General features: G+C 38.6%; 1 protein-coding gene and 1 long non-coding RNA gene across 32 annotated transcripts in view; both read right to left on the bottom strand.

Moving 5' to 3' along the window:
* Positions 1-23870, bottom strand: part of LOC139938390 (uncharacterized) — a 205872-nt gene that overhangs the window by 29532 nt on the left and 152470 nt on the right. For 7 of the 31 annotated variants that reach the window (XR_011786130.1, XR_011786128.1, XR_011786131.1 and 4 more), the window contains one exon: positions 22309-23783. The exons of 23 other annotated variants lie outside the window; for them this stretch is intronic. The gene's annotated coding sequence lies outside the window, so the exon portion shown is untranslated. Of the gene's footprint in view, positions 1-22308; positions 23784-23870 lie in introns of those variants that run through there. One more of the 31 variants, XR_011786132.1, reaches the window with a different exon arrangement.
* On the bottom strand, positions 3620-5636 carry LOC139938970 (uncharacterized). The gene is made up of 3 exons (XR_011786246.1): positions 5514-5636; positions 4881-5302; positions 3620-4407 (listed from the first exon to the last, which is right to left on the bottom strand). It is a non-coding gene; the product is annotated as an uncharacterized lncRNA (long non-coding RNA).

Raw genomic sequence — 23870 nt, forward strand, 5'->3', positions numbered from 1 at the left:
CCCGTTACCCGTGTATAAAACAGCCCGATTGATGTTCCTACATTTTTTGCCAACCAAAATGTTAGTGCGCACGCGCTATGTGCAATTTACATTTCATGAAAAGGGTATGGTTTGATGCATAGAGCTTTAAACATGCATGTTCATAGCTCTAATGTTTGATGACAATATGTTAACAACAGGGTGGACCACGTGAAGGTTGTCATCTCCCATCCCACAAATAACAGTTTAAAGAGATCGTTTAAAATTTACATCGTTAATGAGTACTCAAACCCCCTAAATAAACACCATGGAAAATGTAATGGCCTTGTAATTAAAAAAATTTGTTTGGTGCATAGAGCTATGTTTATATAGCTCTATTGTTTGATGACAATTAGTTAACAACAGGGTGGACCACGTGAAGGTTGTCATCTCCCACCCCACAATTAACAGTTAAAAGAGATCTTAATACATCGTTAATAAGTACTCAAACACCCTAAATTAACACTACAACCAATGTCAACCTTGATGAGTACTCAAACTCTCTAAATAAACACCAAAGAAAATGTCATGACATTGTCATTACAAAATTGGTTTGGTGCATAGAGCTATGTAAACATGTTTATAAAGCTCTATTGTTTGATGACAATTAGTTAACAACAGGGTGGACCACGTGAAGGTTGTCATCTCCCACCCCACAATTAACAGTTAAAAGAGATCATAATACATCGTTAATGAGTACTCAAACACTCTAAATAAACATTGCAACCAATGTCAACCTAACAGCGCCAGCCACCAACCCGGTCATTACCTCGCAGTGAAGACCGGGTCCTCGCACTGTTATTCCTTAATAAAACCCTAGAAAATGGCATGACCTTTGTAATTACAAAACCTCGATAATGAGTACTCGAAACCGTAAATAAACACCATAAACAATGTTATAACCTTGTAATCAAATAACGTCGTTAAGAGTACTCAAAAACTGGAATGATAACCCTTAATAAATACCGTGGACAATGTCTAGACCTTTGCAATAATAAACCTGGTTAATGAGTACTCAAACACAGACAAGGTCATGACCTTTAACATTACAAACTTTAAAAAGAGTTACTGAACCCTAAGTGTGTCACAATATTTACATGTCTTCAATTAGTAACCAGTAAAAAATATGGTGGCCACCATGTGAGGGTACCTCAGAACAGATACCATGTAAACAATTTAGAATAATAAATAAATGAATTACAGAGTGACACAAAATAAAAGTTACAATTTATAATTAATTCCATATTACAATACAAAAAATCGTTACATAAATCACCACTTATATACAGTCCCTAACATACTTGTATAACGTCGTTAAGAGTACTGGACTGATTATTCGTATAAATACCATAGACAATGTCTAGACCTTTGCAATTAAAAACCTGGTTAATGAGAACTCAAACACACACAAGGTCATGACCTTTGACATAACAAACTTTAGAAAGAGTTCTAAACCCCAAGTGTGTCACAATATTTACATGTCTTCATATAGTTACCAGTAAAAACATGGTAGCCACCATGTGAGGGTACCCCAGAACAGATACCATGTTAATAATTAGAATAATAAATAGTTGAATTACAGAGTGACACAAAATAAAGGTTACAATTTATTTTTAATTCATTATTACAATACAAAACTTCATTACATAAATCACCACTTATGTACAGTCATTAACACACTTGTTTAACGTCGTTAAGAGTACTCAAAAACTGGACTGATTACCCTAATAAACACCATGGACAATGTCTACACCTTTGTAATAATAAACCTGGTTAATGAGTACTCAAACACACACAAGGTCATGACCTTTGACATAACCAACTTTAAAAAGAGTTCTAAACCCTAAGTGTGTCACAATATTTACATGTCTTCATATAGTTACCAGTAAAGAACATGGTAGCCACCATGTGAGGGTACTCCAGAACAGATACCATGTAAACAATTAGAATAATAAATAATTGAATTACAGAGTGACACAAAATAAAAGTTACAATTTATAATTAATTCATTATTACAATACAAAACTTCATTACATAAATCACCACTTATATACAGTCCTTAACACACTTGTTTAACGTCGTTAAGAGTACTCGAAAACTGGACTAATTATCCATATAAATACCATGGACCATGTCTAGACCTTTGTAATTATAAACTTGGTTAATGAGTACTCAAACACACACAAGGTCGTGACCTTTGACATTACAAACTTTAAAAAGAGTTACTAAACCCCAATTGTGTCACAATATTGACATGTCTTCATAAAATAACCAGTAAAAAACATGGTGGCCACCATGTGAGGGTACCCAAGAACAGAAACCATGTAAACAATTAAAATAATAAATAATTGAATTACAGAGTGACACAAAATAAAAGTTACAACTTATAATTAATTCATTAATACAATACAAAACTTCATTACATAAATCACCACTTATATACAGTCCTTAACACACTTGTTTAACGTCGTTACGAGTACTCGAAAACTGAACTGATCACCCTTAAAAAACACCATGGACAATGTCTAGACCTTTGTAATTATAAACCTGGTTATGAGTACTCAAACACACATCCACAAGGTCATGACCTTTGATATTACAAACTTTAACAAGAGTTACTAAAGCCCAAGTGTGTCACAATATTTACATGTCTTCATAAAGTAACCAGTAAAAAAACATGGTGGCCACCATGTAAGGGTACCCCAGAACAGATATTATGTAAACAATAAGAATAATAACTAATTGAATTACAGAGTGACACAAAATAAAAGTTACAATTATATTTAATTCATTATTACAATACAAAACTTCATTACATAAATCACAACTTAAGTACAGTCCTTAACACACTTGTTTAACGTCGTTAAGAGTAATCAAAAACTGGACTGATTACCCTTAATAAACACCATGGACAATGTCTAGACCTTTGTAATAATAAACTTGGTTAATGAGTACTCAAACACACACAAGGTCATGACCTTTGAACTAACCAACTTTAAAAAGAGTTCTAAACCCCAAGTGTGTCACAATATTTACATGTCTTCATATAGTTACCAGTAAAAAACATGGTAGCCACCATGTGAGGGTACCCCAGAACAGATACCATGTAAACAATTAGAATAATACATAATTGAGTTACAGAGTGACACAAAGTAAAAGTTACAATTTATAATTAATTATTATTACAATACAAAACTTCATTACATAAATCACCACTCATATACAGTCCTTAACACACTTGTTTAACGTCGTTAAGAGTACTCAAAAACTGAACTGATTATCCATATAAATATAATGGACCATGTCTATACCTTTGTAATTATAAACCTGGTTAATGAGTACTCGACCACACATAAGGTCTAGACCTTTGACATTACAAACTTTAAAAAGAGTTACTAAACCCCAATTGTGTCACAATATTGACATGTCTTCATAAAGTAACCAGTAAAAAACATGGTGGCCACCATGTGAGGGTACCTCAAAACAGATACCATGTAAAAGATTAAAATAATAAATAATTGAATTACAGAGTGACACAAAATAAAAGTTACAATTTATAATTAATTCATTATTACAATACAAAACTTCATTACATAAATCACCACTTATATACAGTCCTTAACACACTTGTTTAACGTCGTTACGAGTACTCGAAAACTGAACTGATTACCCTTAATAAATACCATGGACAATGTCTAGACCTTTGTAATTATAAACCTGGTTATGAGTACTCAAACACACATCCACAAGGTCATGACCTTTGATATTACAAACTTTAACAAGAGTTACTAAACCCCAAGTGTGTCACAATATTTACATGTCTTCATAAAGTAACCAGTAAAAAAACATGGTGGCCACCATGTGAGGGTACCCCAGAACAGATACCATGTAAACAATTAGAATAATAACTAATTGAATTACAGAGTGACACAAAATAAAAGTTACAATTTATATTTAATTCATTATTACAATACAAAACTTCATTACATAAATCACCACATATATACAGTCCTTAACACACTTGTTTACTTTTTATCGGTAATGAGTTTACTTTTACAAATAACCTTATGTTGTCTTGACTTTGTACTGAGCAAATATGTTTGTGTAAGTGGAAAAATGTCTATCTATCTAGATAATGTCGCTACATACTGCAGAAGGAAGGCCTCTTCATCACCATTCCAACTTGATCGTTCTTGCGCTTGTCGCATCCACGCCAACTTGGTCTGCCTCTCCGTCTCGTTTGTGTTCTTGGGGTTCATTCTGTTGACAATGTTCATCTGTTGTCATGACGCCGTAGATGAGGTGGTGAAGCAAGAGTTTAATTGGTGTTGCATAAGATGGCACAGCATCTTCACGTGTCCAACTCGAAGATGTTCGACCGTGTTAATCCTGTATTAAATATGATCAAAAAAGAAAGAAAAAACAGTTAGATTGAGATTTGGATTTAAAGGTCAAAGATGTGTGTATACTATATCAATACATGTAATTGCTTTTTATTAAGTATGCATATCCCTCACTCAGTGACCCTCCTGGCGCACGCTTTAACATACAGTTTTCAGGCAAGGTCAACGATCATCGCTCCTTCAAATATGCTTCTCCAAGACTATGGAACTCTCTTCCCAACAACATAGACTGTGCCATGCTACGAACATTTCAATCTAAACTTAAAACCCATCTTTTCAATCATATAAGCCCTTTGAGACTTTATTTTGTAATTTGCGCTATATAAGAACTGTTTATTATTATTATTATTAAGGTATATGGGAACTATGTTTGAATTATGAAACCTAAGAAATGTCTGGTTTCTGCACTTGAATGGATTTCTACACTTTCATCTCAAGCTTCGCTAAAACAGATCATACCTTCAAATTCCACTTAGGACCCTGGTGAGTAGCTGAGAAATAAGTCTATCTCCTCAAGCCATGATGTATCTCTTTGTACTGTGACGTCACATCTTCATGGTCTTTGTTGACACGCAGTCGTCACAATCATCTTCCAGAAAATTACAATGTACTCGCATCAGTACAAACCATATGAAGACTTGGACCATCAGGGCCAAATTTCATAGAGCTGCTTAAGAACAAAAAGGATCCGAGCAAATGAAATGCACTGCGAAACGAAGTTTCGAGATTAAAGAGATCATTCTCTAGCTAACTACCTATGTTTGGTGCACTTCAATGACAACTGGGATGTTGTCCGCATAGGCAGGCATCCTCTCGGACGTTTTCATGTTGGCGCTTGTTATCAGAAGATCAGAAGGTATCCCAAGCAGATCTGCAGACTCCTGAAATATATGTCAATTAAGTCATTTCAGTATAATTATTTTCACCAAATACTTTTTACTGTAGAATAATTATAGTTCATGTTGCAAGGTTGTATTTGGCACATGTACTACAATGTTATTTTTTTCACATCACTAATCCAGAAGAGGAAAACAGTTATGCTCCAGTCAAAATCACAAAGTTTGCCATCAATCAAACTAAAAATAAACTTACCTTGTCTTGTCATTTTCCTCACAGCGTACAAAGGTCCCAATGATTACGTCATGGCCGGCATGTGCAGTTTCCATTGGACTCCCATGGGCAGATGGTTAAACATTTAACCAGTTCACCGACGCCATAAAAAATAAATGACAATTACAAACTATTAGAAAAATGCACTTCGCCAGCAAGAGTTTAGAGATAAAGAGATCATTCTCTAGCTATCTACCTATGTTTGGTGCACTTAAATGACAACTGGGATGCTGTCCGAATAGTCGGGCACTGTTGCATCATGGCTTTTGGTCATAGGCAGGTAGTACACCACATCCCCAGCAGAACTGCAGACTCCTGAAATATATGCCAATCAAGTCATTACAAAATCATTATTCTCAGTAAACACTTCTCACCATAGAATAATATTCATGCCGCGAGGTTTAAAATTGGAAAACTGGTGATTTGCAAAGCTAAATTTTAGCACGGAGCCCCTTTTAAATCTAGACATAATCTTGATTTCAGGATAAATCTCAACAACTTACGGTCCCTCATTACTTCCAAAGCTATCAATATGTTCCCTCATTACTTCCCAAGCTATCAATCCACCTTAAAATAAACTTACCTTTTCCTGTAGTTTTCCTCAAAGATACACAGCTCCCATTGAAGTCTTCATGGCTGCTGGAATGGCATGTGCAGTTTCCATTGGTCTCCCATAGGCAGATGGCTCATCGTCGCCGTAAAAAAAATTAAAGAAAAAATACAGACAATGAGAAAAATGCATCTCGAAATAGAGTTTTAAATATAAAGAGATCATTCTGTAGCTATTCTACCTAGGTTTGTTGCGCTTCAATCCCATCTGGGATATGTATTGTTTGAAGCTTTGCATGGTGTGGAGAAATAAGAATTTGTTAGTTGTAGATGATTTGATACAAAGAGCTCTAGGATGAGATTGTATTTTAGAAATATATTACACCCATGGGAGGCATTATGATGATGATCAAGGTGACTGTATCGTAAATGTATATGTTCCCAAAAGTAAAAATGATACAACTCACAGATTTGATATCCGGTGATTTAAACCAAAGCAATAAGAACAATGCCGTACCGCCAGTGCCTGCAGAGTGCTAAGTATTATGGGACATTTGTTCGTATTTCATTATTTTTCACCGACTTATCTAAGACCGGCTTATTGCAACAGGCTTAATGACTGACTAAGCTAAGACAGTCTAAGGCAGATATCCGCCCTATGTGTAAACCTCTTAACGGTGAGTATTGGCTCTGGAAAGACCCGGTTTGGTCTCGACGTTTCAAACAGTATATTCTGCTCGTCTTCAGGAGAATGCTGGACTACAGGCGATGGTCGAGCTTTAGAAGTGCTGGATGGATGAGCATTTGTGCGGGATGGATCAAAGCTGTTCTTGGCCGGTAATGCGTGTGAGTTGATTGCTGGCTGGATGTGTGTGCATTGTAGTGTGACATTCTTGTGGTGAGCTGCTGCTGTAAGGGTTGGCTTGAGGATGTGTGACCAGATGTCGTTAATGATGAAACCGGTGTCTTCTGGAACTGTATGGTGTGCTTGTAAATCGATGGCCTCCCTGACTCTGCATTGGTGCCAGGACTGTACATGAGCTATGAGTTTGGCTTGATTCCACTTGATGATGCTGTCGTGTTCGTGTGAATATTTGATGATGGCTGAATTGTTGAGGTGTTCCAGTGTGCCATGTGCTTTGTGTTCCTTGATTCTTGTTGAAATATTGCGCCCTGGTTCCACGATGTATACTTTACAGCAATCACAGGGAATGTGGTAAACGCTGCCTTTGTCTTGAGTGTCTTGCTTGTCCTTGTGTGTGTGGAGTGATGCTTAAATCTTGTTTGATGCTGTGTGGAAGGTCTTGACTTGAGCTTGAATGAAGATACGTTGAAGCTTGTGAGAAAATAGGCCAATGTTTGGGAGGGAGATTGCAGCCTTGAACTCTGGTAGTTCATCTGGTGTGAGACTTGGCTTGGGCTCGCTGAGGTTGAAAGTTTTGTAGCCATTCAGTTGACGTGATGTCTTGATGTGTTGTAGTTCCTGCTTCAAGCTGCCCTTGTCACAGGTGTCCAAGGTCCAACGGACCAAGGTGTTGGAGACAGCAGACTTGAAGCAAGGATGGTGGAATAATGAGTTGTGAACGTATCTGTCGGTGTGCGTTGGCTTGCGATGTACCGTGTGGGCTAGAGTGCCATCAGCTTGTCTTGATACCTCGACACCTAGGAAGGAGATAGCATTGTTTTGTTCTTGTTACATGTTGAATCGGATACGTAGATATTGACTGTTCAGTTGATGGAAGAATTTTTGGAGTGCTGTCTTGCCGTTGGGCCAAAACCACAAAGGTGTCGTCAATGTAGCGGAACCTGAGGTTGGGGCGAAGATTGGCGTTCTTGATACTGTCAAGTTAAAACTCCTCCATGATCAAATCCATCAGGACTGGAAATAGAGGAGATCCCATGGTGGCCCAAGAGGTTTGTTCGTAGAATGTGTCTCGCCACCTGAATCTAAAAGCGGAGAAGCAGGTGATAAGTAGGTCGTGGACTTGTTCTGGAGTGAGTCTTGTGCGTTCTGTCAGTGTAGGTTAGGCTTGAAGGCATTGTTCGGCGATGTTGCATTCTTCTTCAGTTGGTATGTTGGTGAACAGTGACATGATGTCAAAACTGCCAAGGATCTCAGTTGGACGGAGATGTATGTATTTGATAATGTCGACGAACTTGCTTGAGTTGTTAATATTATGTTCAGTGAGGCCAACTAGTGGATGGAGGGTCTTGGTGAGGTGTCTTGCAGTATTGTAGGTGGGTGACCCCGGGACGCCACGATGGGACGGAGAGGAACATCTGGCTTGTGGCTCTTGGGTTGGCCAAAGAAACGTGATCAGGCGGATGCGGATGGCTTGAGGTGACGGTACATGGTGTTGTCTATGACCTGCGCTTGATAGAGAGTGCAGAATTGGGCAGTGGGGGTGCGTTCGATGACTGAACAGGAGTTACTTGGCAGGCGTCAATAGGTATCAGTTGACAGGATGTCGGTTACCTTGTGATCAGAATCTGTTGTGCACATGAACACAGTGGCATTACCAATGTTCGTTGACATGATGTGGATAGACTTGTCTTTGTGCAGGGCTCGGATAGCGGTGTGTTCTTGCTTGCTTGTGTTGGGTCTTGGTAACTTGGTGTTTGAAGAGTTTGCAGAATCTGGATGCGGACATGGTTGACGAATGTCTTGTCTAGATGTTTGAGTGCAGGTACGGTAGACTGAATAATATCTTTGACTGGAATCGTGCAATGTGTGGGCGCCTGCACACCTCGCATGATTTAAGTCAAAGACATCAATCAGTCCACTGAACCTGCACTCAAACATCTGGACAAGACAGTCGCCAACCAAGTCCGCATCCAAATTCTGCAAAGACTTTAAACACCAGGTTACCAAGACCCTAAATAAGCAGGCGAGAAAATGCCGATATCTGAGCCCTGCACAAAGACAAGTCCATCCACATCATGTCAGCGGACAAAGGTAATGCCACTATGGTCATGTCTACAAAGGATTGTGACCACCAAGTAAATGAAATCCTGTCAACTAATACCTACCAACGCCTGCCAAGGAACCCCAGCCCAGTCATTGACGCACCATCACCACCAAACTCTGTACTCTCTATCAAGCGCAAGTCATAGACAACACCACGTACCATCACCTCAAGCCATCCGCATTCACCTGCCCACGTTTCTTCTGCCAACCCAAGATCCACAAGCAAGATGGTCCTCTTCGCCCCATCGTGGCGTCCCAGGGTTCACCTTCTTACAACATTGCAACACGCCTCACCAAGAACCTCCATCGACTAGTTGGCCTCACTGAACATCACATCAACAACTCAAGCAAGTTAGTCGACATCATCAAGCACATACATCTCCGTCCAACTGATATCCTTGTCAGTTTTGATGTCGTGTCACTGTTCACCAACATACCAATCGAAGAAGCATGCAACATCGCCAAACAACGCCTTTAAGCCGAACGTACACTGACAGACCGCACAAACCTCACTCCAGAACAAGTCCACAACCTCCTCATCACCAGCATCTACGCTTCCAGCTTCAGGTGGTGAGACAAATTCTATGAACAAACCTCTGGGGCCGCCACGAGATATCCTCTATCCCCGGTCCTGGCAGATTTGTTCATGGAGGAGTTTGAACTTGACAGCATCGAGAAGGTCGATCTTTGCCCTAACCTCTGGCTCCGCTACATTAACGACACCTTTGTGGTTAGGCCCTACGACAAGACAGCACTCCAAGAGTTCTTCCATCACCCGAACAGTCAACATCCACACATCCAATTCACCATGGAACAAGAACAAAACAACACTATCTCCATCCTAGATGTCCAAGTAACAAGACAAGCTGATGGCACTTTAGCCCAAACGGTACATTGCAAGCTAACACACCCCGATAGATACCTTCACAACTCATCATTCCATCATCCTCGCTTCATATCTGCTGTCTGCAACACCTTGGTTTGCTGGGCCTTCAACAACTGTGACAAAGGCAGCTTGAAGCAGGAACTACACCACATCAAGACTTCACTTCAACTTAACGACTACAAGACATTCAATCTTAGCCAGCCCAAGCCAAGTCTCACAACAGATGAACGACCAGAGTTCAAGTCTGCAATCACCCTCCCATATATCGGCCACACTTCTCACAAGTTTCAAAGTATCTTCAGTCAAGCTCAAGTCAAGATCTTCCACACAGCAACAAACAAGATTCAAGCATCATTCCACACACACAAGGACAAGCGAGACACTCAAGACAAAGCAGGCGTTTACCGCATTCCCTGTGATTGCGGTAAAGTGTACTTCGCTGAAACCTGGCGCAGCATCTCAACAAGAATCAAGGAAACAATGCACATGGCAGACTGGGACACCTCGACAAATTAGCCATCATCAAACATTCACAAGAACACGACCACATCATCAATTGGAATCAAGCCAAACTCATAGCATGAGCTGTGAGTTTGGCTTGATTCCACTTGATGATGCTGTCGTGTTCGTGTGAATATTTGATGATGGCTGAATTGTTGAGGTGTTCCAGTGTGCCATGTGCTTTGTGTTCCTTGATTCTTGTTGAGATATTGCGCCCTGGTTCCACGATGTATACTTTACAGCAATCACAGGGAATGTGGTAAACGCTGGCTTTGTCTTGAGTGTCTTGCTTGTCCTTGTGTGTGTGGAGTGATGCTTAAATCTTGTTTGATGCTGTGTGGAAGGTCTTGACTTGAGCTTGAATGAAGATATGTTGAAGCTTGTGAGAAGATAGGCCAATGTTTGGGAGGGAGATTGCAGCCTTGAACTCTGGTAGTTCATCTGGTGTGAGACTTGGCTTGGGCTCGCTGAGGTTGAAAGTTTTGTAGCCATTAAGTTGACGTGATGTCTGGATGTGTTGTAGTTCCTGCTTCAAGCTGCCCTTGTCACAGGTGTCCAAGGTCCAACGGACCAAGGTGTTGGAGACAGCAGACTTGAAGCAAGGATGGTGGAATAATGAGTTGTGAACGTATCTGTCGGTGTGCGTTGGCTTGCGATGTACCGTGTGGGCTAGAGTGCCATCAGCTTGTCTTGATACTTCGACACCTAGGAAGGAGATAGCATTGTTTTGTTCTTGTTCCATGTTGAATCGGATACGTAGATATTGACTGTTCAGTTGATGGAAGAATTTTTGGAGTGCTGTCTTGCCGTTGGGCCAAAACCACAAAGGTGTCGTCAATGTAGCGGAACCTGAGGTTGGGGCGAAGATTGGCGTTCTTGATACTGTCAAGTTAAAACTCCTCCATGATCAAATCCATCAGGACTGGAAATAGAGGAGATCCCATGGTGGCCCAAGAGGTTTGTTCGTAGAATGTGTCTCGCCACCTGAATCTAAAAGCGGAGAAGCAGGTGATAAGTAGGTCGTGGACTTGTTCTGGAGTGAGTCTTGTGCGTTCTGTCAGTGTAGGTTAGGCTTGAAGGCATTGTTCGGCGATGTTGCATTCTTCTTCAGTTGGTATGTTGGTGAACAGTGACATGATGTCAAAACTGCCAAGGATCTCAGTTGGACGGAGATGTATGTATTTGATAATGTCGACGAACTTGCTTGAGTTGTTAATATTATGTTCAGTGAGGCCAACTAGTGGATAGAGGGTCTTGGTGAGGTGTCTTGCAGTATTGTAGGTGGGTGACCCCGGGACGCCACGATGGGACGGAGAGGAACATCTGGCTTGTGGCTCTTGGGTTGGCCAAAGAAACGTGATCAGGCGGATGCGGATGGCTTGAGGTGACGGTACATGGTGTTGTCTATGACCTGCGCTTGATAGAGAGTGCAGAATTGGGCAGTGGGGGTGCGTTCGATGACTGAACAGGAGTTACTTGGCAGGCGTCAATAGGTATCAGTTGACAGGATGTCGGTTACCTTGTGATCAGAATCTGTTGTGCACATGAACACAGTGGCATTACCAATGTTCGTTGACATGATGTGGATAGACTTATCTTTGTGCAGGGCTCGGATAGCGGTGTGTTCTTGCTTGCTTGTGTTGGGTCTTGGTAACTTGGTGTTTGAAGAGTTTGCAGAATCTGGATGCGGACATGGTTGACGAATGTCTTGTCTAGATGTTTGAGTGCAGGTTCGGTAGACTGAATAATATCTTTGACTGGAATCGTGCAATGTGTGGGCGCCTGCACACCTCGCATGATTTAAGTCAAAGACATCAATCAGTCCACTGAACCTGCACTCAAACATCTGGACAAGACAGTCGCCAACCAAGTCCGCATCCAAATTCTGCAAAGACTTTAAACACCAGGTTACCAAGACCCTAAACAAGCAGGCGAGAAAATGCCGATATCTGAGCCCTGCACAAAGACAAGTCCATCCACATCATGTCAGCGGACAAAGGTAATGCCACTATGGTCATGTCTACAAAGGATTGTGACCACCAAGTAAATGAAATCCTGTCAACTAATACCTACCAACGCCTGCCAAGGAACCCCAGCCCAGTCATTGACGCACCATCACCACCAAACTCTGTACTCTCTATCGAGCGCAAGTCATAGACAACACCACGTACCATCACCTCAAGCCATCCGCATTCACCTGCCCACGTTTCTTCTGCCAACCCAAGATCCACAAGCAAGATGGTCCTCTTCGCCCCATCGTGGCATCCCAGGGTTCACCTTCTTACAACATTGCAACACGCCTCACCAAGAACCTCCATCGACTAGTTGGCCTCACTGAACATCACATCAACAACTCAAGCAAGTTAGTCGACATCATCAAGCACATACATCTCCGTCCAACTGATATCCTTGTCAGTTTTGATGTCGTGTCACTGTTCACCAACATACCAATCGAAGAAGCATGCAACATCGCCAAACAACGCCTTTAAGCCGAACGTACACTGACAGACCGCACAAACCTCACTCCAGAACAAGTCCACAACCTCCTCATCACCAGCATCTACGCTTCCAGCTTCAGGTGGTGAGACAAATTCTATGAACAAACCTCTGGGGCCGCCATGAGATATCCTCTATCCCCGGTCCTGGCAGATTTGTTCATGGAGGAGTTTGAACTTGACAGCATCGAGAAGGTCGATCTTTGCCCTAACCTCTGGCTCCGCTACATTAACGACACCTTTGTGGTTAGGCCCTACGACAAGACAGCACTCCAAGAGTTCTTCCATCACCCGAACAGTCAACATCCACACATCCAATTCACCATGGAACAAGAACAAAACAACACTATCTCCATCCTAGATGTCCAAGTAACAAGACAAGCTGATGGCACTTTAGCCCAAACGGTACATTGCAAGCTAACACACCCCGATAGATACCTTCACAACTCATCATTCCATCATCCTCGCTTCATATCTGCTGTCTGCAACACCTTGGTTTGCTGGGCCTTCAACAACTGTGACAAAGGCAGCTTGAAGCAGGAACTACACCACATCAAGACTTCACTTCAACTTAACGACTACAAGACATTCAATCTTAGCCAGCCCAAGCCAAGTCTCACAACAGATGAACGACCAGAGTTCAAGTCTGCAATCACCCTCCCATATATCGGCCACACTTCTCACAAGTTTCAAAGTATCTTCAGTCAAGCTCAAGTCAAGATCTTCCACACAGCAACAAACAAGATTCAAGCATCATTCCACACACACAAGGACAAGCGAGACACTCAAGACAAAGCAGGCGTTTACCGCATTCCCTGTGATTGCAGTAAAGTGTACTTCGCGGAAACCTGGCGCAGCATCTCAACAAGAATCAAGGAAACAATGCACATGGCAGACTGGGACACCTCGACAAATTAGCCATCATCAAACATTCACAAGAACACGACCACATCATCAATTGGAATCAAGCCAAACTCATAGCTCCATTACAGTCCTGACACCAATGCAGAGTCAGGGAGGCCATCGAGATACAAGCACATCATAAAGTTTCACGAGACATAGGTTTCTTCGTTATGGACATCTGGTCACCCATCCTCAAGCCAACCCTCCCAGCAGCAGCTCACCTAAAGAATGTCACACTCCAATGCAATTCACATCCAGCCAGCAATCAACTCTCACGCATCACCGGCCAAGGACAGCTCTGATCCTTCCCTCCCAAATGCTCATCCATCCAGCGCAACTTAAGCTCCACCACCGGCGCCGCCTGCATTCCAGCATTCACATAAAGACGAGATTAAAGAGATAATTCTCTAGCTATGTACCTTTGTTTTGTGAGCTTCAGTCATCGACAGGTAGTACACCACATTCCCAGCAGAACTGCAGACTCCTGAAAATATGTCAATCAAGTCAAAATATCAAGTGTAAAACCTCCACCTTCAATTGGTCCATTATTACAAAGAGCATCCCAAAATTGAGTCCTTGAGTTTTTCGATGATAATTTGTTATGCTTTCTTTCTCTCAAATTTACTTCACAGTCGAACAATATTCATGTTGTTTCCATTAAACCAACTTTCAAGAACTTTTTGAGAAGAAACCGACAGGACAGTTTGTGGACTAATTAAGGCTTAAAGACACTGGACACTACAGGTAATTGTCAAAGACCAGTCTTCACTCTTGGTGACGTATGTCAACATATGCATCAAGTAAAAACTTTTGAAAATTTGAGCTCAATTGATCGTCAAAGCTGCAAGACAATAATGAAAGAAAGCACACCCACCCTTGTTACACAAACTTATGTGCTTTCAGATGCTTGATTTCGAAACCTAAAAATCAAATGCTGATAACAATAATAACAATAACAATAACAGTAACAGTAACAGTTTGTCAAGTTAAAATGGTGCAGAATACAAACTGCGCTCTTTCAGAGCATGACATCATCATACAGCAAAAACAAATTGGTCTGTACATAAGCTCAGACTTGATGTTCTTTTGATTACAATTTGGAAACGAAACTGAAGAATTTCTGTCAAAAAATGTATGGCCCTTTATATTTAAATTGCAATTGAAGGGTATCAAACACAATAGCATCTTACATTATCGAGTCCCCAATTTTTATTTTGACTCCAGCAAATGGAAAATTTGAGCATGGAGCCCCTTTTAAATCCGAACAAAATGTTTATTTCAGGATAAACTTAACAAATTACGCTCCCTCATTACTTTCCAAGCTATCAATCAAACTGAAGTTAAACTTACCTGGTCCTGTCGTTTTCCTCACAGCGTACATAGCTCCCAATGATGTCTTCTTGGTTGGTACTGGAATGGCATGACACCGTCTTCAAAAAAATAAAAGACGAAACAAAACAAAAAATTAGAAAAGTGCACTTCGAATCAGAGTTATTCCACTTTAGTTTATGAATGAAGGTGTAATAAATGGGGTGCGTGGTTGTTACACGACGTGTAGACAATGACGAATGGTGTGAAGTAGGAGATTAAGATTTCACATGCAAGCATGCTCGGATATGAGCTTAGTAGGTTTAGGTTAGTGTGCAACGCTGCGCATGCAGTAACTGGGCAGGACTTGCAAGTTTGGTTAGTAGAGTTACATTACTGATAGTAAGGGTGACAATATACCTTTCTTAGTGGTTGCAGGGCATGTGAAGATGAGAAGGATTCCATACCAGGTAACCAGACTCGGTCATTGCATGTAGGGAAAAAGGGTGACATTTCTAAATTAGACAACAAAAATCAGAGCACAGCCGGAGCACAGCATGAGCTGGCACAAGGTGCTTAAGAACAATAATTTTTGCATATGGGAATACAATTCATCTTGTTAATAATATGTTTGATTTGGCTGCAGAAAGTCATAGCTCTACGGTCAGGACACTGTTCCGTTTGGGAAAGACGTGATCTTACAGGCTTGTTGTTTTAACTGTTGCTATGCAAGGACGTGAACGCAGAGAGAGAGAGAGAGAGAGTTAGTTTCGCCAATAATTTGTAAATTCTAAATATTTTTGAAAACTACATATATTTTGGTAACTTTTTATATATTTTTGAGCATCAATTATTCGTTAACTATATTTTTTTAACTTGATATTTTTTGTAAACTTAACTTTGTAAACTTTTTATATTTCACATAAACTTTAACTTATTGTAAAATATCTATTTTAAATGTTGTTTCATTATTTGTATAATTAATACAATTTTTAAAATTTTAGACGTTTGTAATTTTCGTACATTTGGAAACTTTATATATTTTTACGCATTAAAGTTTTCGTAAACTATATTTTGTAAACTTTTTATATTTCATAACTTTATAAAAATTTTATAACTTTAAACAATTGTACAAATACATCTTTTTTCAAATTAGGTTAATTATTTGTTGTATTCATATTTTTATTTTATTTTATACATTTGTTAAATTCTATATATTTTGAAAATATTGTTTTTTGTAAACTTTATATATTTTTAAGCATTTAACATTGTATATTCTGTAAACTTTACTTTGTAAATTTTATATTTCATAAACTTTAAATAATTGTAAAACATACATATTTTTTCCTTTTTTCCATTGTTTATTTTATTTATATATTTTTGGTACGAGTATACATTTTGTAATTTTTATATATTTTTAAATCGATATATATTTTGTAAACTTTATATATTTCCAGCATTAAATGTTTCCTAAACTATATTTAATTGTTAACTTATATATACTTTGTAAATTTTACTTTGTAAACCCTTTACATTTTATAAACTTTAAACAATTGTAAAATAATCGTTAAACCGGAGGTCGTTGGTTGAAATCCCGCTCTAGTCAATTGTTCTTTGTTCATCCCAAAGTCATTTAAAAAATGTACCCAGTCAGTTTCCCTTGTGGTTTATTATTATTATTATATATATATATATTTTTCATTAAAAAAACTTTTTTATATATACATTTTGTTAATTTATTTTTGTTAAAACTTTTTTTTTTGTAATAATTAATATTGTAAATTTTATATATATTTAAACTTCATATTTAAACTTAATAATTATGCTTTATGAATGTTCAAACAATTACATTTCCATAAAAAAAGAGGAGAAAGGTATTAAAGGAAGGATCCAGAAAAAAGGGTTAGATTTTGGTAAATCAAAGTCTTTATTGGTGGCTATGAACCAATGAGAGTAAAGTGATGATGACAAAGAATGGTCCATGAAAGGAGAGGATGATTTATTAAACATAGGTATGAGGAACCTGTGGGAATATATAGTCCTATAAAAACTATGAATTTATATAGTATAATTTATAAATTATGTATAATATGCACTATGTAATACAAATTTGTTTAGTTAATATATTTTTTTGTTTCCATTGCCACAGAATGGCAAGCGATGTGCCGCGTCTGTGAATTATTCCACACTTCGAGACTTATTTTTGCGAGATCCAGTTTCAAAACACTCGATACGGTCGAAAGCTGTATAGGAATCCGCTGTATAAATGTTGCAGAATGAGTTTATGTTATACTTGTAGTCCTTATAAATCTAGGAGTCCTAAAGAAACCTGGAAAATATCGAAGAAAAACCAGTACTCACAAAACATAGCACAGCAAAGAACAGCACAGCACATAGGTCCACGAAACGAGCACTCCCAACCGTGGCATATCAGCGAGTCTATTGGACCATAACGGAAATTTCCACTCGGTCACAAGCTTACAGAAAGACTATTGTAATACTTTCACAACTGGGTGTTTCACATTTAAATTTACCAAGGAGCATGCAATCACCACACCCAAATAACAATGAAACTGATGGATCCAAAAAGCGCTGGTCTTGCATAATCGCTGATCTCTTATAAGATTATGACGTGTCAAACGTTGCATTATTCGATAATGTACAATGTTAGTGCGATGTTTCTCATATATATGCGATTATTGTCACATATGTGCGAAATTCGATTTATGTATGCAAAAAATGTAATATTTTGCAATAAATTGTAATATGTGTGCGATATATTGTAATATTATGTGCGATAATTTGCAATATATCATAGGAGGTCCTGTTTTCAAGGTGTCCGTAAAATCGTGGCAAATTTTATACCTCTCTGTGCGCGATGTAAACAGTCGCTAGATTAAAAAAAAAATGTGGTTTTATTTGCCAAGCAAAGAGTCTCCTCTCCCTTGACCAAAACTTAGAAACACGTATGGCTCCACTGGTAGAAAAAAAAGTCATAATGTTGAGGCCATATAAAAATTCCCGTCATTCTTTTTGTCTATGTAATTGACACTTTTGTTTGGGGTTGTTTCAAGACACATTTGCTTGAAGATTTGAGGTGAAAATTATATACGTAAATTTTACTACTATCAGGGCTTATGTATACATACATTAGTGTAAATAGAGGCGAAAATGACAACTTTAAATTTATTTTGTGCAAATTGTGAAGATTGTCCCTGCTTGATTTTTTTTTCTTCTGATTGTTCGATGTGTTGTTATGGAGGATTTAAAGAGACTGTTGCAAAACAAATTTCTGTTGCTATTTTGTCTATACAGGTCAAGCCATTTTTTGTTGCTTTTTTAGACTAGACCATTTGGCGTATAACGGCCTGAACTGAATTATTCTAGCGCCTCCTTAGGTAATGTATACAACTGGTAATCCTTCAATGAACTAGGAATGGTAGACCTGTATACGACTCTTTGTCTGTACTGTAAATCCGTACACTGTATTTAATAATACGAAAGTGTAAGGCCGCCAGGGTGGATTTCACAGAGAGTTAGGACTAGTCTTATCTCGAGTTAGGACGAGTTACTAGTCCTAACTTAGGACTAGCTGTACGTTTTTGATATCTCTTAGGATCAGCCCTAACTCTTTGTGAAATCGACCCCAGGTCTACAGGAATGGCAACTGTTACCGCGCTGCTGCGTTCTTGCAGCCAACGCCCAGTCACATTATAAATAATATGTCATCACACCGAACAAAACTCAATTTCATGCTCCTTCGCTTCGAGTATAAGCAGGACAAGTTTTACTGTATCGGTCGACATAAAAATTACACTGATACATCAGTCTGATTCCACAGCATCGTAGCAGCCGCCTTGACCACTCCAACATTGACAAGGAATATCGGTTAAAAAGATTTTGTTTCTTTACCTCGAAAATGATTTGCAGAAAGTGTCTTGTAGCCATTTTGGTATCGCTATATATCTCGGTCTTTCTTGGCTCTATCTTTCTTGGATGCAACTCTCTGTCTGTCTTCTGAGGAAATCTGGTTTTCTCTCCTCTCTCGAGATGTTGGATGATGGTGAGCTATTCCAGATTTACTTGTGATCAATATCCCAACGAATTTCCAACTGTCCGCAGAAAGAAAACCATGCTATTTTCCTTCTTTTTTTGTGTAAGCTGTTGTGCCTCTCCCGTTCGAAGCTCTTTGAATCTTACATCATCCTCGTTTGTTGCTGCGTTTGTGATCGACTGGAACTTTCAGTCGAAATAATGCTGAAAATTTGTCGAATAGCAAGTCAGTGTTAAATGGTGGGCTGATCTGTGTTTGTTTCACGATAGTACCGATTTACTAATGTAAGGTATTGATGACGTGTATCCTCTGGCGTATAGCGGCCTGACCTATTCTTCAAGCGCCTTTTTTATACGGGGTATGCTTCATTTAACTAGGAATTGCAACTTTTTCCTTGACTTGTTATTGGAATCAATGGACGCCGATGTCGTGGTACTCGCATAAGATTCTCTGTGTAACAACGGGACAAACTTGAAGATGTCCCACAGCTTTCATGAGAAGTTGTCAAGGCACCAATTCGTTGATTAACCATGGTTGAAGGATGTATTAATAAGTCTGAGTACTGAGTACCAACACACATCGGTGTATATGGGTAAAACCAAAATGATAGTTCTTTATCCCTGATGCAAATTCAACACAATAAACTGTTTGCCGTGCGCCGCTGCTAAAACAGGATCTCCGTGGTCTAGTCTGTATGACACTGCTCTAGAATTGCTAAGGTCGTGGGTTCGAATTCCAAGCGAGTAATATGCCTTTAACTCGGGTAAGTACTAAGTTTACAAGGTTGTTACACACATCTGTGTATATTGGTAAAACAATCGTGGATCTGGAACCCGAGATGCAATCTGGGTCCAATCTCATAAAAAATCTTTAAGCAGAAAATAATGCTTGAAACATTTCTTTTCAAAGCTAAATTGGCACCAGCCACAACATGCAAACTTAATGTAACCTTTGCAAATAATCTGTTTCTGCTTAAGCAATACTTTTATTTGATTGTTTGTGCCTGCATGCTCTATGAAATCGGGCCCAGTATACAGCTGCTTAACGACAGATTTTGCGCTTACTGGGTGATTTCCATTTCAAAGCAAAGGCAATCCCTACGGCCCTACTTCTCGGAATAAACACTTGGCTGCTAAACCATCGCTTAAAGGCACTGGACACTATTGGTAGTTACTCAAATAATTGTAAGCAAACAATCTAACTTGGTAACAAGTAATGAAGAGCTGTTTACAGTATAAAGTATTGTGAGAAACAGTTACCTCTAAAGTAGCGTATAAGTTTTTAAAAATAAGTAATTTATTACTAAAATCTTTGAATTAAGCATCTGGAAAAACGCAACTTGTGCGAAAATGTGGTACAGGTTGTTTCTTCCATTAATCTCTCGCAACTTTGACGACCAATTGAGTTCAACATTTTCACAGGTTCATTGTTCATTACTTTATGCAATTAATGAAATACACCAAGTGCGAAGATTGGGCCCAGATTCATGACTGCCTACCGTGCACAGAATCGGCGCTTACGGAAGCAGGGAATTATGAGCTAACCCCAAGCGTATGTATCAGGTTAGCAGCGAATTTTGGCTTTTGCGCGTGCGTATTCCACGTTACTAGCAATCTACGCTTACAATCGTGATCGTAAGCGCATAATTCGGCGATAAGCTAAGCCGTAAAATGGGGCCCTGGTCTTTGACAGTTACCAAAGGTGTCCAGTGCCTTGAATTTGGAAGCATTGCAAGATAATAATTTTCCCAATCAGTCTTAATTCCTGATTAAATCTCTTTACAACAGATAAATGGACAAAGTTCGAGGTCGTGTCAAAATTTGGATTAAGAAGAAAGCGTAATTCCGAAAGGATGTCAGTTGTAGATTTTTTTTTTTTTCTTCTTCAAAGGTTCAAGGAAAATGACGTTTTTCTCCAGAAAATAACTCTTATATTGGACCTTTTTGGAAAAAAAGTTAGGATAAGTTTAATAAGTACATTTAATAGTGACCTTCTGAATATACTATCATGTTTGGTTACAATCTGTTTAAAGGCACTTGACACGTTTGGTCATTGTGAAAGACCGGTCTTCTCACAGGTGTATCTCAACATATGCATAAAACAACAAACCAGTGAACATTCGAACTCATTGGTCGTCAAAGTTGCGAGAGAATAATGTAAGAAACAACATCCCTGTCGCACAGGTTGTGTGCTTTCAGATGCTTGAATTCGAGACCCCCCATTGCACGTTACCAAGTAAGTTGTTATTCTAACAAATATTTTACGTAATTACCAGTAGTTTCCTGTGCCTTCAACCAAGATTTGATTATAAACTTTTTGATTTTCCTAGGCGAGCAATACATTTATACAGGTTTAGAATTGACCCAATCCCTCAATTTATAATAAAGACAAATTATGGAGAGACTGGAATTTATTATTGCCTTTAAGAGGAGAAAGACTGGACGCTTTTTCAGTTAAGTGGTCTTTCATAAGGAATCAAATCAAAACCCTCTCTAACAACATTTTGCTTTATATCCTGCTTTATATCCAAGTTTTCTCTGTTGTCAAATTAATATCAAATTATTTTGCTTGGGTGTTTTTTCTGTCTCTCTTATGTATTTTTTGTTGTTTTGTAAAAGGGAAACTAACATTTTGGTTGCTTAACTGGGTTAAAAGAAACAGAGAAATATCCAAACTGCCAGACACCTAGGAGCAACATATCGACGGGTCAAACAAGAAATGTTTTTTCGAGTTTACAGATCACACTTAAAGCTTGTTTTCACACGAGAGCACTCTAGCAAGGGTCCACTGCTAAATTGTAGCATGGTTGTTAGGTTTTACAAAATTAATGTACCTCATGTGAAAGGACAACAATTTGTTTCTACTGTCCAAGGGTTATTGCGAAATTTTGTCAAACATTGCTACATTTTACAACCATGCTAAAATTAACCAAGGGACCCAAGTTAAACAGAACAAAGACCAAGAACTTGGACAGTAATTTACCGATCAGAGTGTTTCAGGGATTTGTTCAGTCCTTTCCTGCATACAAGATACAAGGCACTTGGTATGTATGGCAATATCAACCAAATAAATGTACAGGCTCAACAATATCATAAAGCACACCACCATATCCATTGTTTTAAAACAATAATTTCATCACTCTTATTTCTAAGATTTTAAAGACACCAAATAAGCCACACAGATAGATTAAATGTGATTTTTGTCTACCTTGAAATTCAGATACACGGCATCATTTACGCAGGAGAAAATGGTAAGACATTTGTTACGCCTTATTTAAGTGTGAATATCAGGGTGATAGTAAAATTGTAAAATTATAACCCATTTAGGGGTTATGGCCCCAAGATTAAAAGTACTATTTAAACATTTTTTTTTTTAACTGACTTTATTTATAGAGTTAAAAAAAAAGACTTGGCATTTGGCATCTTGTGAATGACAAGACTTTCAGCAGATCAAGCCAGAAATACAGTCTTATTACATTTACGGAGGACCAGTTGCATCAAACATTATAAAACTAGCCTCTACATTTGAAATGTTTACTTCTTTCTAAAAAACTACATTACTTCAGAGGGGTCCGTTTCTCACAATGTTTTATACTACCAAAAGCTCTCCATTGCTAACAATTATTTTTAGGTAATTACTAATAATGTCCAATGCTTTTAATAAAACAGAAAATAAATGTGAATTAAAATACATTGATTAAATGTCATACAAAAATTGAATGACCCTAGCAGGACTGCTCAGAATATTCGGTTGCGATTGTCAATCTAACTATTAATTCATTGGAAAGATACTGGACATTTTGTAATTGACCAGTCTTCTCACTTGGTGTATGTCAACATCTTGAACTCAACTGGTCGTTGAATGGAAGAATAAAAACTCTTGTCACACAAAGTTGTGTGCTTCCAGATGTCTGAATTCGAGACCTCAAAATCAGTTCTGAGGTCATGAAATCAAATTCAATTATTTTATTGAGAAATTACTTCTTTCTCAAAAACTACATTACTTTTGAGGGAGCTGTTTATCACAATGTTGTAAACTATCAAGAGCTCTCCAATGCTTGTTGACAAGTAAGTTTATATGCTAACAATTATTTTGAGTAAATACCAATGCTTTAAAAACAACAATGTCTCAGCTACACAGGACATAACAATGAGTGACAAAGGCATGAAACCCAATTTCACCAATGGAGTTCAAAGTTACATACATGAGAATATAGACATAATTATAGACATAATTATAGACATACTATACAAATAATTTTCGAATTTGAACAACATTAATTAGCTGAAATCACAGTATCTGAAGTCAAACATTATGTCACTACTCTACGTCGAAGTCACACCAATTTGAGAAATGAGATATAAAACTGTTTATCAAAGGCTCTGTTTGATACAATTTTTTGTTCTCAACGGTTCAGGGTTGAATATCATACCTCCTGATTCCTCTGGGGGTCTGTCCAAACAAAACTGTTGTTTCATTCATTTTATAAAAGGCTTGCTTTGACTGGCCAAGGAAGATTTCTTGTAGTGCTCCATTTGATTAGCTGGAAAGAGTACTCTCTTGAAAAGAAGTCTGTGGTGCTGACTGTCTAAGAAAAACAAAGAAATCCGACAGAAATATAGTAAACAATTGACTTGGTTTATTTAGGCGTTAAATCTTTCTCTTTTCCCCATAA

The sequence above is a fragment of the Asterias amurensis genome, chromosome 6 (genome assembly GCF_032118995.1).
Source record: "Asterias amurensis chromosome 6, ASM3211899v1".
NCBI lineage: Eukaryota > Metazoa > Echinodermata > Asteroidea > Forcipulatida > Asteriidae > Asterias > Asterias amurensis.